Here is a 6,117-nt window from a genome sequence, read left to right on the forward strand (position 1 = left end):
AATCTTTGAGGAACAGCAGAGCTCCACACCTTAATCTATGGAGTGTAGAAACTCTACCGTTAAAAATACATAAGTGAAGGTCCAGGCATGGCCGAGATGGCCAGCCCCCTAAAACGTGGAAGATGCCTTGGATTGAATCGGATCTAAAACATAAATATAAAAGAGCTTGAGGAGTTGGAGAGAGAACTGAAGTGAACCGGGTTGGGAATTATGAAAGCTTGAGTAAAAGTTTGAGTAAAAGTTTGAGGCAAACTTTTACTCAAACTTTTTACATCAGCAACCCCATTCTTGCTGCTACCAACGTTTGAGCTAAAGTTTGGGGTCAAACTTTTGCTCAAACGTTGGCCCTCTTATGCACACTCATGGCGCCAACGTTTGCCAAAAAGTTTGAGGCAAACGTTGGCTCAAGCTTTTTTCCCAAAAGTTTGAGCTAAAGTTTGAGGCAAACTTTTGCTCAAACTTTTTGTTCTCTTTTGCTCCTAGCCATTCCTTCTTGCTCCAACCTTTCTCCAAGCTTTCTTCACCTATCATTAATCAACCAAACACATCAAAGCTATGCTCAAAATCATGAGTTTGTCATTCTTTCATAATATGTGGCAATTATAGCATAAATCCTCATGAAATTGCATTAATTCATTTATGGTTGATTAAATCAAAGGAAACATGAAAATTTACCCAATTGGCTTGCTTGTGGCTCAAGAAAGTGCATAATTCAATTGAAAATAAAAGAAAAGGGCTAGTGAAACTAGGCTAAGATGACTTGTCATCAGTTCTAGCCCTGAGGGAGTTCTTACTGTTATGGAAATGAATTTTGATGCCAGAAACTTCATAGATTCTCAGCTGCTTCCAGGCACGGAAGAATACTTCCAGGCACGGAAGAATATTTCCATAGCTCCGACCTTTTCGGGCAGGCGAGGTGGATGTACCGCAGTCTTCTTCGTGGTGCTACCATAGCAAGGAAGGCCGAGTTTTCCCTGTCAGGGATGCAGTCAGTGCAGAGGAAACTTGAGGCTTCTGTTCAAGCTAATAATAAATTCAAGGTCGAAGTGGAAACACTTCGGGAGCAGCTGTCTAGCGCCGATAAGAAACTCAAAGCTGCCGAGGAGAAGGCCACAGTCGTTGAGAAAAAATTGAAGATTTCTGATGCAGCCGTTTCTCAGCTAACCGAGCGAGAGCTGACTTTGGAGAGCCAGCTTAATGCTGCTCAGGGTCGGGTGGCTGCTTTTGAGAAGGAACGCGACGAGGCTGCCTCGTCGGCTAAGACTGCTCAAACCGAAGCTAAAGAATTTAAGAAGAAGTACAAAGAGACCGTGAAACTGGGGAAGAGCGCCATACTGATGACTGAAGAGGCACTTAAAGCCCAAGTGAAGCTGTGGCTCCTGACTTCGACACGTCGGTAGTCGGGGTCCTTAAAACCATCAAGGATGGCAAGATTGTCGATATGCCGAAGAAGTGATCTCTGTACTCTTGTATGAATCTTGTAATTTTTTTGTTTTTGTGGACCTTGTCGCATAGTTTGATGAACTTTGTTGTTGTGCATGTTGGATCTTGCAACTTTAAACTACTTTATTAGTCGCTTGGTCGGCTTACGATTATTGTTCTTCCCCGCTTACTCGGTAGTACATTTTCATTCTATTTTATTACTGTTTTGTTGGTATTGGCTTGTTGCTTGTGTTTGTTTACCGTTGCATCGGTAATTTGATGAAGCTAAGTCGTGGCTTTATTATTGCTGTAGCTGTTTGTTATGGTGTTAATTTGGTTGGTTTCCGGGGTGATCAGTCCTGGGATACCGTATCGTCGCCTCATTTAACACGTATCATAAGAAATTCGTTATCATGGGATGTATAAAAGGGAAAATGTAAATTTAACCACAACTAAACATTAATCGGCAGTTGAACAAATCTATGGCAATGATAAGTATTTAACAGAAGTAAATTATTTAATGATAAAGCGAAACCCGGGTCTTACTGAGATTCTCGGGTCGCCTCTTTAGCCCATTTGGTCTAAGAATAAAATCTTCTTAGGTTACTTGCATTCCATGTTCTCGGGATTTCCTTGCTGTCGAGTCTTTCCAACTTGTAGGCGCCTTTGCCGATTACTTCCTTTATCCTGTACGGGCCTTCCCAGTTCGACGTCAGCTTACCTTCCCCCTGAGTCGGCAGCCCGATGTCGTTGCACCACAGGACCAGGTCATTTTGTTCGAATTCTCTCCTGAGTACTTTGGCGTTGTAGCACAGGGCCATTCTTTGCCTTAATGTTGCTTCCGATAAATGGGCCATTTCTCTAGCCTCGTCTACTAGGTCTTTCTCTACAGCTTCCTCTACTCCTCCCAGAAGTAACCGTGGGCTCGGCTCGCCGACCTCTACAGGTATCATAGCATCCACCCCGTATGTTAGGCGGAATGGGGTTTCTCCCATGGATGATTGTTGGGTTGTGTGGTAGGACCAGAGGACTGAGGCGAGTTCATCAGCCCATGCTCCCTTTTTCTTATCAAGCCACTTTTTGAGGCCTAGCAAGATGACCTTATTCGCGGTCTCAACTTGGCCGTTCGTCTGGGGGTGTTCCACGGATGAGAACTTTTGCTTTATGCCCCAACCGGCGAGGAACTCTACGAACTTCTTATCAGTGAACTACATCCCGTTATCAGAGATAACGACCTTAGGGATGCCGAATCGAGTTACCACTTATTTCCACATAAACTTCCGACAATTGGATGAGGATATGCTGGCCAGTGGCTTAGCCTCTATCCACTTGGTATAGTAGTCGATAGCAACTATAAGGTACTTGACTTCCCCTAGACCGACCGGGAAGGGTCTTAGGAGGTCGACTCCCCAATGTGAGAAAGGTCGGGAAGACATCAATAGACTTAGCTCGGTTGCCGGCGCCCTGTGGAAATTGGCGTTCTCCTGGCACTTGACGCATTTCCTTATAAATTCTTTGGAGTCCTTCATCATCGATAGCCAGTAATAACTAGCTCTGATGAGCTTTCTTGCTAGGGCTTTGCCCCTGATGTGGTGACCGCAACACCCCTCATGGACCTCTTTGAGCACATAGTCCGTTTGGTCGAGATGCAGGCATTTCAACAAGGGTTGGTTGAGTCCCTTCTTAAGCAACTGACCTTGTATGATCGCATATTTGACCACCTCCCTTCTCAACGTTTTGGCCGACTTCTCGTCATCAGGGAGCTTGCCGCTTTCCAAGAAGTCAGTGATCGGGTCCATCCAAGAGGGATCTACCTTTGTCAAGTGGAGGGTGACCGCTGGTTCTTTTATCAAGCCTTGGATGAGAGATTGGTTTTCCGCTCCCGATTTGGTGCTTGCCAGCTTTGACAAAAGATCTGCTCGTGTGTTTCTCTCTCTCGTGATGTGCTGCACCAAGACCTCCTCAAATTGCTGGGTTAACTCTCTGACCTTCTCCAAATATCTTTGTAGCAATGAGTCTCTGGCCTGATATGTCCCATTGATCTGTGAGGTCACGACCTGTGAATCACTACATATTTCTAGCCTCGTGGCTCCGACCTACCTGGCCAGGACTAAGCCACCCAAAAGGGCCTCGTACTCTGCTTGATTGTTTGACACTGGGAATTCGAACTTGATCGACTGTTCGTATACGACTCATGTTGGGCTTTCCAAGATTATTCCTGCACCTCCAAATGTCTGGTTGGAAGCTCCGTCCACGTGGAGCTTCCATCGTGTACTTGGTGTCTCTGTTGGGTCTCTTGTGACTTCTACCAGAAAGTCGGCCATGGCCTGAGCCTTAATTGCGTGCCTGGGTTCATACCACAGGCTGTACTGGGACAGTTCAACAGCCCAGGTCATCATTCTTCCCACTAGGTCAGGTTTCTGAAGTACCTAGCGGATTCTTTGGTCCGTCCTCACGATCACTTGATGGCCTTGGAAGTACTGTCACAACCTACGGGATGAGGTCAGGAGGGCAAGTGCTAGCTTCTCTAGCTTGCTGTATCTTAACTCTGCTCCCTGTAGTGCTTTGCTCACAAAATAGATTGGTTGTTGGGTTTTTCCTTCCTCTCGCACCAAGACCGCCGCCATCACTTCCTCAGTTATGGCTAAGTACAGGTACAGCGGTTCGCCATTTTTGGGCTTCTCGAGGACAGGTGGTGTTGCGAGTATCTCCTTGAAATGCTTGAATGCCTCTTCACACGTTGGGGTACATTCAAACGCTATCCCCTTTTTCATCAGGTTAAAGAATGGTATCGCCCTAGCAGCCGACGCCCCGAGGAATCGGGATAGCACGGTGAGCCTCCCTGTCAACCTCTGAACGTCTTTGATGCACCCTGGACTCTTCATCTAGAGTATTGCTTCACACTTTCCGGGTTGGCCTCTACCCCTCTTTGGGTTATCATAAACCCCAAGAATTTTCCCGCTTCCATGGAGGCATATTTAAGTGGGTTGAGCCTCATGCCGTGTTATCGGAGGGAGGCGAATACGTTTCCCAGATCGCCTATGAGATCCTCAGGTCGGCTGGTCTTCACTAAGATATCATCTACATATACTTCTACCGTTTTGCCTATGAGGTCGCTGAATATCTTATTCATCAACCTTTGGTAGGTGGCCTAGTGCACGAAATTGTGATGTCCAGGCTCAAACTATTCCTGGCACGTGAGCAACTTGGTACGCGTAATCGTGATTACACATTCATAATATGTCACAACTTCGATACAACTAACCAGCAAGTGCACTGGGTCGTCCAAGTAATACCTTACGTGAGTAAGGGTCGAATCCCACGGAGATTGTTGGTATTTACATGAGTAAGTAATTGATGTATAAATCCACTTCCTGGGCCCACTTGGTGTGTGTTTGGGCTGAGCCTGAGTGTTGCATGTGTAGAGGTCCTTCTTGGAGTTGAACGCCAGCTTTTGTGCCAGTTTGGGCGTTCAACTCTGGTTTTGGCTCCTTTTCTGGCGCTGGACGCCAGATTTGGGTAGAAAACTGGCGTTGAACGCCAGTTTACATCGTCTATTCTTGGCCAAAGTATAGACTATTATATATTGCTGGAAAGCCCTGGATGTCTACTTTCCAACGCAATTGAAAGCGCGCCATTTTGAGTTCTGTAGCTCTAGAAAATCCACTTTGAGTGCAGGGAGGTCAGAATCCAACAGCATCAGCAGTCCTTCTTCAACCTCTGAATCTGATTTCTGCTCAAGTCCCTCAATTTCAGCCAGAAAATACCTGAAATCACAGAAAAACACACTAAATCACATGGAAGCTTTTGTCTTCCCTTTCCTCTTTCTAGAGGTTTCTCTAGCCTTAGGTGCCATCAATGGTTATGGAAAAAACAAAAAAGCTATGCTTTTACCACACCAAACTTAGAATGTTGCTCGCCCTCGAGCAAAAGAAGAAAGAATAGAAGAAGAAGAAGAAGATATGGAGGAGATGGATGGGTGTGTGTATTCGGCCATATGGCTGGGATTGGGTGGGAGAGAGATGTTGAATTTTGAAGGTAGTGGGTGTATGGATGTGAGTGGTGAATGGAAAACAGAAGGGATGATCATGAATGGAAAGAGAGATGATGAGGTAGGTGGGGATCCTGTGGGGTCCACAGATCCTGAGGTGTCAAGGCATTTACATCCCTGCACCAAATTAGGCATGTAGAATGCCTTTGCACACAACGCTGGGCGTTCAACGCCAGGTTGGTTCCCATTTTGGGCGTTCAACGCCCATTTGCTGCCATTTCTGGCGTTGAACGCCAGAACCATGCTTGTTCTGGGTATTTAGCGCCAGGATGCTGCCCATTCTGGGCGTTCAGCGCCAGAACCATGCTCTGTTCTGGCGTTTGAACGCCAGACAGATGCTCCTCCAGGGTGTGATTTTTCTTCTGCTATTTTTGATTCCGTTTTTGATTTTTTTGTTTGTTTTGTGACTCCACATGATCATGAACCTATAAAGACATATAACTAAGAAAAATATAGTTAGATAAATAAAAATTGGGTTGCCTCCCAACAAGCGCTTCTTTAATGTCAATAGCTTGACAGTGGGCTCTCATGGAGCCTCACAGATGTTCAGAGCATTGTTGAGACTCTCCAACACCAAACTTAGGGTTTGGATATGGGAGTTCAACACCAAACTTAGAGTTTGGTTGTGGCCTCCCAACACCAAA

At 45.8% G+C, this 6,117-nt stretch overlaps 1 long non-coding RNA gene across 1 annotated transcript in view; it reads right to left on the reverse strand.

Moving 5' to 3' along the window:
• The window catches only part of LOC110271246, an 18,627-nt gene continuing 16,791 nt past the window's right edge, over positions 4,282-6,117 (reverse strand). The window contains exon 3 of the long non-coding RNA XR_002361746.1: positions 4,282-4,294. This is a non-coding gene — a long non-coding RNA (uncharacterized LOC110271246). The remainder of the gene's footprint in view (positions 4,295-6,117) is intronic.

This window comes from Arachis ipaensis, chromosome B04, assembly GCF_000816755.2.
Source record: "Arachis ipaensis cultivar K30076 chromosome B04, Araip1.1, whole genome shotgun sequence".
Taxonomy (NCBI): domain Eukaryota; kingdom Viridiplantae; phylum Streptophyta; class Magnoliopsida; order Fabales; family Fabaceae; genus Arachis; species Arachis ipaensis.